This window comes from Pristiophorus japonicus, chromosome 4 (assembly GCF_044704955.1).
Source record: "Pristiophorus japonicus isolate sPriJap1 chromosome 4, sPriJap1.hap1, whole genome shotgun sequence".
NCBI classification, from domain to species: domain Eukaryota; kingdom Metazoa; phylum Chordata; class Chondrichthyes; family Pristiophoridae; genus Pristiophorus; species Pristiophorus japonicus.
The window spans coordinates 276,397,843-276,410,567 of record NC_091980.1 but is presented as its reverse complement, the minus strand read 5'-3'; positions in this window follow the sequence as shown (position 1 = coordinate 276,410,567).

Sequence of the window (12,725 nt, the reverse complement as noted above, 5' to 3'; positions counted from 1 at the left end):
GGGTACAATGGGTGGCCTACACACGAGCATGTATGGATCCATCACGAGTGAGTACATTTAACTACCATTCATAATCCGATGTGAGCTGTTACGAGACGTGTCGGTTGCTCAGGGTACCAAAATCTGTGAAAGGTCTGCCATGGTGTAAAAGACTTGGGGGAATTAGGAAGTCACGATAGACACTATCATAAGGTGTCGATGTGAGTGCTGCCTCTAAGTTCAAGGGGAACCGGGTAGAAGGACAATCAGTAACTTAGAATACAGATAAATTGATAAGGGTGTCAATGTAATTGTAGGCTCTAGGGGTAGGGGAAACTGATTAGAGGGACAATCAGTATATAAGAAAAAGTTTAAATCGATATAAAGTCAGGTGAAACCAACAAGAGAGACGGTCAATATCTGAGAATACAGTAAAACCGATATAAGGCTAGACATACCAAAACTGAGTATGGTGTGGAAAGATATGCTGGACACTGCTTCCTTATGGGGGGCTGGCTAGATATTTTTCAGACGACCATACTAAAAACTGATCGTGACAATGTTAAGTGATGTATGGGATCCAAAAATAGAGCCGACCAAACAATAGAATTAATAAACTTTGTCGAATGAAAAAAACTGGTGTGAATGTCTGTCTTTAAATGCAAAGTGCTTGTGTGGTTTCATTTGTCTGAAAGCCTGTTTGAAAAAATGGTGGAGCTGTCTATTTGCTTTAGCTCCACCCACTTTTTCAGACAGAGTTGAAAGTTTTTAACCCTTTGTATTGTTGTCCTAGATGTGGACATTTTAAGAAAGTGTGAACCTAGAATTGAATTACATTTTAAGTTAGAAATGCAGGTGTGGATTTATTTTGATAAGTTATGGAGCTGGGAAATGCAAAAAAGATAGATTTGTTTAACAAAAGATAAAAAAATGCGTGGTCCAGTTTTTTTTTTTAATTCCGACACGCTCACTTGTCAAAAGAAAACACGTAATCATTGATTACATTGGGTTGAAAGATAATAAGTTTAGGCTTGGAATCAGATAAAGAACGGAGAATGGAAATTGTAATGCCTTTAAAAAAAGCCCGGGTTGATTTCTTGAGGCTGTGGGCTGGGGAAGTTATTCCCCCATTTTCCTTTATGTAAAATCTTACGTTAAATGACGTGAAAGTTTCTAGCTCAGTAAAAAGAGTTTTAAATAAAAGATTGGCAGTACAATATTTGAATTGGGATTTTGAGATAGTTCAGGTGATTCTCCTTGATAAACATTCTGGTTGTATTGGAAAATCTTGGGTTTGGAAGCCTTTTTAATAAAAGTGCACATCTGTGTAACTCTACCTCAACTACTGAATCAGAAGCTGAAGCTTAAAAAGATGTAATTTATGAGATACTGTATCACAAAGTATATCTTGATGTTACAGAGCAAAAGATTTGCTACTTATGCTATTCCTACTTGGATTGGAGTTTTTGATGTTCAGCTTCTAAAACAGAAGTTAGGCATATAATTATAAAACAAGCACTTTGCATTCTGTGATCTGTGAATCACTTAGAAACTATAAGCAGAAATGAGAAATCCAATAGTTAAAAAAAACAGTATTACAATATTTGACATTTTTGAATCAAAAATAAATTCAAATACTACAAAAGGGGAGCAGAAATTAGGGTGGGAAGAGTTAATTTTATTGTGAAGGTTTCAAGTACCACTGGTTAAGAAAAGGCACAACAAAATGTAAAGTAGTATGTTAAGTCTGATCTCTTTTAAAAAAAAAGAAAAACTAAAAGGTTTGGAAACAATCGAGAAATACCTTCGGGGAACAGAATAATTATGACGGGCATGCTAAGGTAGGAAGTGCCCAACTTCTTGAAAGGGAGTGGGAGGCACTGGGCAAGTGGGGAGCTATCTGTGAATGTGTAAAAGGAGTTTGGGCTACCTCAAAGCAGGACTGTGGGCTGGTAAAGTGCGAGCCTGTGGTGATTCCAGGACCCGGACACACTTCCCACCGCCAATACCCGATAAAACCAGAAGCCGCGCAGGCTGTGAGAGAGATAGTGGGGGATTTACTGGAAAGCGGTATACTCCGAGAGGGAACAGCAAACTCCCCTGTTTGGCCCGTGCGAAAGCCGGACGGATCATAACGTGTTGATTATGCTGCCCTCAATAAGGTCACCTGTCTACATCCCATCATGGCCAGCCCGGCCACAATATTTAATGGATTAAAACCAGAGCATAGGTTCTTCACCGTATTAGACATAGCCAATGGCTTCTGGTCCATACCCCTGGCAAAAGAGTCCCAAGATAAATTCGCCTTCACAGTCAGCGACCATCAGTGCACCGGGACCCAAGGGTTCCAATGACAGGAAGGAGGCCATTAGGATCATGCCCCGACCAAAAACAGTCCATAAGGTACTGGGGCTCTTTAGCTATTGCAGGAATTTTGTACCTAACTTCGCGGCAATTGCAGAACCAATACAGCGGTTAGTGAAAGGGGGAAAACCATCCTTAGAAACTATAGAGTGGGGCCCCGAACAAGAAGCAGCATACGGTAATCTGAAGGAAGCGCGAATGTCAGCTCCAGGGCTGGGACTCCCGAACAAGGATCTCCCATTCCATATATTGTGAGAACCAGGGAGGTTTCTATGGAGCGGTGGTGACACAAATGCATGGGAATAGGATGAGACCCGTAGCTTATTACTCGACACAGCAATCACCAGTGATTGCCGGTCTGTCCAGATGCGTGGCCGCACGGGATTGTGCCACTTGGGCAGTCAAAATTAGCGAGCCTGTCATAATGACAGGAGAAATAATACTGCACACAAAACACACACTGGTGGAAATGCTAAATACAGGGAAGCTCCGGGCCATCTCCAACGTCCGCTGGGCAAAATGTGAGGCAGTCTTATTACCACATGATTGACTCGGATCAAGGAACTCATTTCAAAGCTCAAGAAATGAAAGAAACTTGTAGAATATTCGGTATTAAGCAGAAGTTTCACATCCCATATCACCCCCAGAGTTCAGGGATGGTAGAGAGAATGAATCGAACCCTTAAAACCACCTTGAGCAAGGCAATATAGGAAACAGGGCAGGAATGGACTGAACTCCTACCGACAATATTAATGAGGCTGCGTGCCACACCAAACAGAACCACGGGATTAACCCCGTATGAATTAATGACCGGCTGCGCAATGAGGTTACCAGAAGGAATAGTCAGGAGGAGCTGACCTCGGTCCCTGTGAGACAGAATCAGAAAGTATGTGAGGGAATTGAGTGAGCAGTTGAAAGGTATGCGACAGGAGGTCCGAGAAAGGCAGAAGGAGGAGACGAAGGCGGTGAGACAACCACCTCGGCTATAATCCCTGAGGTGGGGGCGAAGGTAATGGTTAAGGAAATAGCAGAGAAACCAGAGTTTGCACCGAGGTGGAGCGGACCATATGAGGTATTAATTAGTGGAGATATGTGGCACTTGTGTGAATATGAAAGGTAGGGGCCGGTGGAAGCACTGGTCCCAGCTGATAGAATATAAAGATATGACAGAAGGCAAAACCTAGGGTAATCCCAGTAAAACACTTCTTAAGATACGCTTTAGAGTATAAGGAGTGAAAGGACAAACTGACAGATGAACTTTTTAGAGGATTAGGATGTATCTTTGCAATATTAAGGGTATTGGCTATAATAAAAATGGATCTGGAAAAGGGCACATGCCTGGAGAAACGGTGCAAACAATTGCAGAAATGATGCAAAGAATCCGGTTGAAATAGAAATGATAAGAAATTAATCCCTGGGATGCCAGGTTGTAATCTCTCAACAGAAAAAGAATGTGGCTCATTGCAAGGATTTTGACAGGCGCCTTAATCCTCACTAGCCTGGGAGAAGCTACCAGGACACTAACATGGGGACAACCGACTGAGGAACAGCAAGGTGTATATTACATGGATTCAGGTGACATTGGGTGTGAGACCGGTGGCGGTTGGAACAACAATAGACTTAAGGTGCAACGTCGGAATGCTGTATCTAAAACAGCGGACAAAGGGCTTGAAAAACCTGTGAAAATGGGGCAGTATGGAATTAACAATTTGGGTAAATGAGACCGCGGAGTGTCAGATAGACGAGTTGGGATGGGAGAGGGAGAAATGCGCCCAGAAGGAAGGGGTGCAGATAAGGTGCACATCACGAGACATTGAATTCTCAGGAGTACCTCAGCCAGGAGAGGACAAGAAAAAGTTGTGCCCGCCCTCTAAATGCACATATGGGACCAGTGGTGAGTGGTGCTGGGAGGTTGTTCCCCGAGGTAGACCCACCATCACTGCCCCACAAACTACCACAGCCCCTGTTACTACTGTCCCCCCATCGGAACCCCTGGAGTGCCCAAATAATATGACCATGGAAGCTCCACGAGGGCTAGTAATAAAGCGAACAAGTGACAGAATCCACTTCGAGATGTGACAGCAGGTGATTACAGTATTTTTAAACCTGACGGATATAACGATCCCCAGTTTCTGCGAGCCCAGAACAGTTGCACTATATAAGAATCTGACACTACGAGCCTTGGAGGGGCCAGAGTCTAACACCATGAAATTTGTGGTGACCCAAAAGAGGAGGAGGAAAAGGGGCATATTACAAATGGTAGGTGTGGGCTATGCAGCCGGGGTCGCGACAATTAACACGGTAAACCTTCAAGCCATAAATGAGCAAGTCAGTACTTTAACCCGTATCTTAAAGGGGCTGTCAGAAAGAGGAGATGATAACAACCAGCTACAGGCCCAATTAGGGGATGGGACCGAAAGAGAAATACTGCAAGTAGCCCACACTATTAACCATTAACCTGCTGAACGACCGAACCGCTAAGGCAAGTGCGGCCGGTGTGTGTGTGGGGTTTGGAGCATGCATGCTGGCCTCAGTGGAACATAATTTGGAACAGTTACAGAACGGAGAGGTCCCAGACTGGATAACCAACAACGTTTTAAAAACTTGGACGCTGGATAAAATTCCTGTTCAAGCCTGTCATATTCGGAGGAATAACCACGCATGGGTCCCGGAGAATAGATGCGTCACTGGCCACCAGAATATAATAGGGTTCGTAGTAAGCATTCCCCAATATAAACTTACTGAAGGACAAAGTCTATACAAAGTTACAAACATAGGGGGAATAAGAAACCAAACACGAGTAAGGTATCACAAGCTGCATCAGTATGTTATTAAAAATGGGAATAAGACCAAGGGTGTATCTATAACAGATTGTTATAAGAATAAACAAGTTGTGTTATATCGAGAGTCATTTCAGGAGGGAAAAGATGATTGTGGATACGGCCAAAAAGAGCATTGCGTCCTAAGCATCACCCCATGGGCATTGGACTATATGACTATCGTGGCATCACAAGGAGACGGACGGTGGTGCATCAGCACAACAGTCGCTAACCTGAATTTGAGAGGGGTGATAACATGCCCCATCAAAAGCTATGGCTTCTTTATGAAGCCTAAACACAAGATCAACGTAGAAGGATTTACAATATACCCAGAGCTGAAGGAAGAGACCATCGACGGAACGATGAGAGATACGATAAAAGCGGGGTATAAAGATTTTGGAGAACCACAAGGACAATCGACCCCTAAGCTGAGGGAAGAGCAGACGGCACTGGAAAGGAGTGTGTTTGGCCAACGAAGGAAATACGTTGTCTTAAAGGAACAAATAGACAAACTACAAAAGGACACTGATAAAGAACTGACTGACCGGCGGTGGTATTCTCGACTCTACCATTTCGGACTGAATCTAAACATACATCCTTGGATCAGAATTAGATCCCATGTGTTAGTCCCAGTGCAGCTGATAGTGGTGCTGATACTCTTGGGAGAATGTGCAGGCAGAAACAAGAGACACAGAGTGAAGGCATTGGCCAAAGACCTTAACCAAGAACGCAGAAAGCCTTTGCTGGATCCAAAAAGGGGTAATCAAACACAAAGACGGCACGAGTACCTGATATGAGTCGTGTCCCAATCCTATCGCCTGATCAACAAAACGCGGGGCGGGAGACACACAAATCGAGACAGGAAAAGGTAGGGAAAGGAAAATTGTTGTTCATGGTGGGTATTTGGGGTTACCACCTGATCAAATGGGGGATTGTAGGAGCGAAAACCTTAATCAGGGGATAAGTAATTTGGTAAAATTAAAACATAAAGCAAGAAATGCTGAGAGAAAGATTTAATGTGTTCATAGTAGAATAGCTGAATCCCATATTCCAGCAATTAGGCTGAAACACAGAACAACAGGTCTCACAAGGGCTAGGACGATCTAGGGGTGAAAGGGGGTCAAAAGGTGCATCCTAAAACGCGCGTGTGGAGGTAGCACGGCAGTGCGATCAGGGTACGACGCAAGGGAAGATATAGAGGGAGAGGGAGGTCTATTGACCCGAAGCGGTACGAGCACACGGTGCTGGGACGAGAGAGAGAGGGAATAGAGACAACGTCCCTGAGCAGTGACGGGATATATTGACCCAAAGCGTGCAGTGGTACGAGTGTATGGCGCAAGGGAAGACATATAAATAGCGTCCTGCATACCTGACACGAATTTAAGGGAGTACCCACGACCCTCATAGCCCGAAGAAGATGGGTAACACGGCTAGTAAAGGAACAAATGGAACTGGTGAGGGAATGGGGACCCAGGCCATTAAACAAGGGAAAAGGGGAGAGGGTAACCAGGGACCCGAAGGGTCTCTATTAGAATTACTAAGTAACAAATATGTAACCTTAATGGAAGGGATGAAGCGGAGAGGGTGGCAGCCCACGGATGCCCCCGATAGGCAGAAAAAATGGTGGGATAGTCAGACCAAAAACAAGGTTAGAATGGCCCAGGCAATTATCCTCACCTGCTACCGGGAACTAGTAAAGGAAATAGATACCCATGTTGAGCTGATTCAGAAATTAAACACGAAAATTGCAACCTTAGAAAGGGGCGTAAAGGAGAACGATAAACCCCTACAGTGTACACCAGCAATATCCAACCCAAAGGCAGCCCCGATAGCCGCTCCACTGAAACCCTTCCCTGGAGGAAATATCAGTAGGAAAGCCTCCAGATGGTGGAACACAGAGAGAGCCCCCAGCATATAATGAATACATACAGGCAGCTCCCGTACGCACGACTGCCACCCCTGCACACGGACAGCAACCCGCTCACGTCACTATACAAGAAGTTCCCCTTACCCCGCATGAGAGACAGACACTATTAAAGGATCTACCCACACCCAAACCCAATAGCAGAAATACAGACTTCTGGCAAAAGGTTGAGGAAATGTTCGATGCGCGTAACTTAACCTTAGGTGACATACCCAGTTTGGTAAAGGCCAAAACCGGTAGTGTAAATTGGCAGAGGGCTACCCTATACGTGCAAAATGGTGGCTGGATGACGATAGGGAACTGGACCAAGCCACAGCGGTTGCTAGACCTAAAACACGGGATGGATGGATGTTGGGGACCTATAAGAACTAACTGGAGCAGAAAATTAAAGATAACCCAGAAGCCAAACGAAACTGCAGGCGAGTATGGGGAGCGGAAATGACTTGAGTATAAGGACCACTCCGGTGCTAATGACCCCGAGAAGGATGACGAGGCATTTCTAGAAATGTTTAAGGATGGGCTGGGGGAGGCGCATCAAAAGGTAATTAAACTAGGATTTAAGATAGGGGATGACTATGATGAGATCTTAGAGTGGGCACAGAATGTAGAGGAGCTAAAGGCTGAGCAGAAGGAGAAAGTGTCAAAGATGGTGGCAACAGCATTAGCAACAGAAGGAAAGGAAGGGGATGGGGACCTCCGCGCCGCCCCCTCGACATGTTACACGTGCTATCAGGGCGGACACACTAGCAAAGAATGCCCACGAAAGGATGCCAGAAAGGGGACGTTTAGGTGCTATAATTGCAATAAACCGGGACACATGGCAAGAAACTGCCGAACACAGAAAGGGGGGGAGGCGGGGAAGGGCCCCCAGCAAACCGGGAAACAAACTGGGACGCCCATTACCCGTGAGGAACTGGTGGAGATCCTCCAGCAAAAGCTATTGCCCCCGCCGGAGCCACCCTCTAATGAAGAGCTCCTTAACCTGCTCAAACTGGCTAGTGGTGGCCGCTAGGGGTTACCGGCCCCCGAAGGACGGTTGGAACGGCCAACGCTAGATTCCCGTATGTTCATTAGTGCGGTGTTAGGGGGCCGGCAGTGCAACATGCTAGTAGACACGGGAGCGTCGGTATCCATAACCAACCTAGACCTCCCCCTTACCCAGACCACGGTCAATATTCAGGGAATATGGGGGGGATTTTAAAAAGCAACATTGAGTGAAGTAGTACCTCTGGAGATACAGGGCATAATGATACCCACCCAATTCTGGTGCTGCCCTAACCCAGAAGGCACCATACTAGGGATAGACACTTTGAGGGAAGTAGGGGCACTTACAGACCCCCAGCGGAATCGGATTATATGGGGAGGGAAACATCAAACCGAACAGAAGTTCGATTGCCCGGGACATCCACAACAGCGAGTGGCAAGGATAGTCCCAATACAGCCCGAATGGGAAACGAAGGGAGTGTGGGGTAGTGTCTGCCAACTATACCCGACGCTGTGGGCATGGCACAAACAGGATTGTGGACTGGCCCGAATGAACCCGATCAATGTTCCCAGGCCGGAGCATAAGGCCCATAAACAATACCCCTTAAAACCCGAGGCTGATGCAGCTGTCCACCAAATAGTCCAAGAGTTAGAAGCGCAAGGGGTGGTGAAGCTAGTAACAGCCACCACTAATTCACCGGTGTGGCCTGCGAAGAAACCAGACGGGACTTATAGGTTCACCGTTGATTATACTGCCCTGAACAAAGTCACCCCAAGGGAATACCCGATTGTGGCAAGCCCTTCGACTGTGTTCAACGGCCTGAACCCAGAACATAAAATCTTCATGGTACTTGACATAGCAAATGGGTTATGGTCCATACCTCTGGAGGAGGAGTCACAGAAGAAGTTTGCCTTCACTATAAAGGGGAGACAATATACGTGGACAAGGGTGCCCCAGGGGTTTCACAATAGCTCGGGAATATTTCACCGGGCATTGTCAGGGATCTTGGAACCCCTGGATGTAGGGGAAGGAAGCACTGAACTACAGTACGTTGACGATATTCTTATCGCCTCAGGTACTGAGGCACAACACCTGATGGCCCTAACTACAGTACGAGGGGCCTTACAGCGCTCGGGGTTGAAGGTTAACCCTAGGAAAGCCCAGGTCGGAAGAAGGGAGGTTACATACTTGGGATACGCAGTATCCCAATGGAACAGGCAGATGCCCGCTGATAGGAAGGAGGCTATTAGAACTATGCCTAGACCAGGGACAGTGAGAGGGGTTCGACAGATATTGGGGCTATTTAATTATTGCTGGAACTTTATTCCAGAATATGCAGAAATGGCCCAGCCAATACAAGATCTAGTGAAAGGAGGTAAACCATCCCAGGAGCCTGGGGCCGCCCCCAAGAGGCGGCATTCACACAGCTTAAACACGCCCTTATGAGCGCACCCGCCTTGGGGTTGCCGGATCAGAATAGGCCCTTCCACCTGTATATGTACAATAGTGAGACCCACTACAATGCGGTGGTAACCCAGGAACACAGGGATAGACAAAGACCTGTCGCATACTACTCCACGAAACAAGGAGCAGTGGCCGCGGGCCTATCTCGATGTGTCGCAGCCCTTGATTGTGTGGCATGGGCCGTGAGGGTTAGCGAGCTATCATAATGACCGGGCAGATTATCCCGCATACACCACATACCTTTGTGGAACTGCTTAACACTGGGAGACTAAGGACTATATCAGACGCACGACGCGCCAATTGGGAAGCAACGCTTTTGCCCCCAAATGGCGCTTTGACTATCATAAAGGATAGCGGGAATAATCCCGCAGGCTGGATAATCACTGAAGGCAAGGAGCACCAGTGTGACCCCACGGGGAGCGAGGAAGAAGGGAGCCAGATTAGGGAAACCCCACTCGAAAGGGCAGATATGGATCTTTATGTAGATGGATCCCGTCGATACGTAAACGGAACTCCCCGGACAGGGTGGGCAGTCGTGGACAACAATGGGCAAGACAGGGGAAAGGGTGCCCTAGAGGGAAATCTATCAGCTCAGGTAGCGGAATTGGTAGCCCTTACCAAGGCATTGAAACTAGCAGCAGGAAAAAGGGTCAACATATACACTGACAGCCGGTCCGCCTTCGGAGTGGTGCACGACTACATGACTGCTTGGAGGAGGCGGGGATACGTGACTTCGGGAGGGGGACCTATTAGGCATGAAGAGATAGTCAAGGGATTGGTAGAAGCTTCCCTCCTCCCTCAGGAATGTGCAGTAATAAAAATTAAAGCGCACTTAAAAATCACAGACAGGCACCAGCAGGGAAATGCCTGGGCAGCCGAAGCTGCCAGACAGGCAGCTGAAGCAGACAGGACCCCGATTGGCTCATGTGTCACCCAAACAGAAGAAATAAACATACTCAAGGTACAGGGAGAATCCACCCCGCAAGAAATAAAAGGATGGGAACAGAACGGAGCAAGAAAGGGGGCGGATGGAGTGTGGAGGAGAGATGACAACGTGTTGGCCCCGGAATGTCTCCGACAGAATCTATTGGGTCTCTACCATGGGTACACCCACACTGGTAGGACTGGCATGATAAACTCCATGTCACGATGTTGGTGGTGGGAAGGAATGGGGAGAGACGTAGAAAACTATTGTAGGAGGTGTATAACATGCGCAAAACACAACCCGGGAAAAAGGATAAAGGTCCGACTGGGACACCAACCTCGCCCAAAGGGACCCTGGGAAGCCCTACAAATAGATTTTACCGGGCCACTGCCCAGCCAGAGGGGAAAAATGTACTGCCTGGTAGTAATAGATCAATTTACAAAGTGGGTAGAAGCCTTTGCTACCAGGAATTGCACCGCCGATACAGTGGCTAAAATCCTGGCTGAGGAAATAATACCCAGGTGGGGGATGCCACTGCAGTTGGACTCAGATCAAGGTACACATTTTACGGGGAAAGTCATGAAACAAGCCTGTGCCCTGCTAGGGATCAAACAAAAATTCCACATCCCATACCATCCGGAATCGTCCGGATTAGTAGAGCGGATGAATAGGACCCTAAAAACTGCATTGGCCAAGGTAATCGAAGAGACCGGGAAGGGGTGGGTGGAGTTACTTCCACGAATCCTAATGAAATTAAGAGCCACCCCGAACCGAACCACCAGACTGACCCCCTTTGAGCTAATGACAGGCAGAGCTATGAGATTGCCAGAAGTATTAGTATCTGGGAGTGAGGACGTGGGACCCTACAAGGACAAGATACGGAGGTTCGTCATGGAGCTATGTAAACAGCTGCATGGATTACAAGCGCAAGCTAGGGACCAACAAGCCATTAGAGATTTAGAAAGGGATACGAAGGAACAAAGGGTTCAGGTACCCACCATAGGGAGCCAGGTCATGGTGAGGTTGAATCCCAAGAGACCCGGAGCTCTCACCAAAATGGATCATGATCAGCGACACATACGCTTGCATAGATATGGGGGGTATTGGTAGATGGAAGCACTGGACCCAGTTGAAACGATTTGGATCTTAACCAGAAATGTGTTTTACAGGATCCTATTCCTCCTTGGAGCCGGGACATCATCCGACGAAGGAAGCTACAGACCCCAAGGCCTATACTATAGAACATCTGAAACTATTAACTGTGATTCGAGAGCCTTAGTGGTGGTAGCCGGTACAACAGTAGATTTAAATTGTAGCATTGGACTAACGGGCATAACCCAATTCAACCCGGATGACAATCGACATTGGGGGTGGACCAATAACTAGGGCATAATAGTAATAGTAAACGAGACCGCAGTGTGCTTCGTGCTAGAGAAGAAACGGGGAAGTTGTACTCACAGGGAGGCGGCACAAATAAGGTGCACGCCTGTCTTTGCCCAATTCTCAGGGAGACCTCAACCAGGGGATACCAGTTGGAGAATATGCCCGGCCTCCCCGTGTGGGTACAGATCAGTGGTGTTGGGACATTCGAGTCCGGAATAGATCTACCACCGTTGTTCCAACAACCACTCTGGGAACTACAACTCTTTATAGTACCACCACACATCCCCCTCCCACATGCCCGTCCATAAAGACGGGAGTCACAGGGGGATTAGTAATAAGGAAATCTAAGAAGAAGATACATTTTGGGATGCGGCAATGGCTACTTACGGTGGTCCTAAACCTCACGGATATCATCCTTCCTACCTTCTGTGGGAATGAGACTATAAGTCTGTACCAGAATCTAACTCAGAGAATCCTTGAAGGCCTGGAATCCACAACCATGAGATTCAATACCAGAAAAGGGATAGAACGAGGTCGAACGAAGAGGGATATACTGGAAATGCTGGGCACGGGTTACACTGCGGGACTTGCAACAGTGAATACCATAGACCTGTATACAATAGACGATAGGGTCAATACCTTGATGCAAATCTTGAGGGGTGTGCTGGGGAGGGACATGGATAACCAAGTCCTACAAGCATGGTTGGGAGATGGCGCGGAAGGGGAACTGTTACAGATGGCCCATACCTTGCAAAAACATGCCAAGACAATAAATTTGATCCATGCAATGGGAAACGCTATAAGTAAACGATTACAAGCTGAGATAGTTTGCTCCGGGTATGGGGCCTGGATATTAAGTGAGGTACAACATAACTTGGAGCA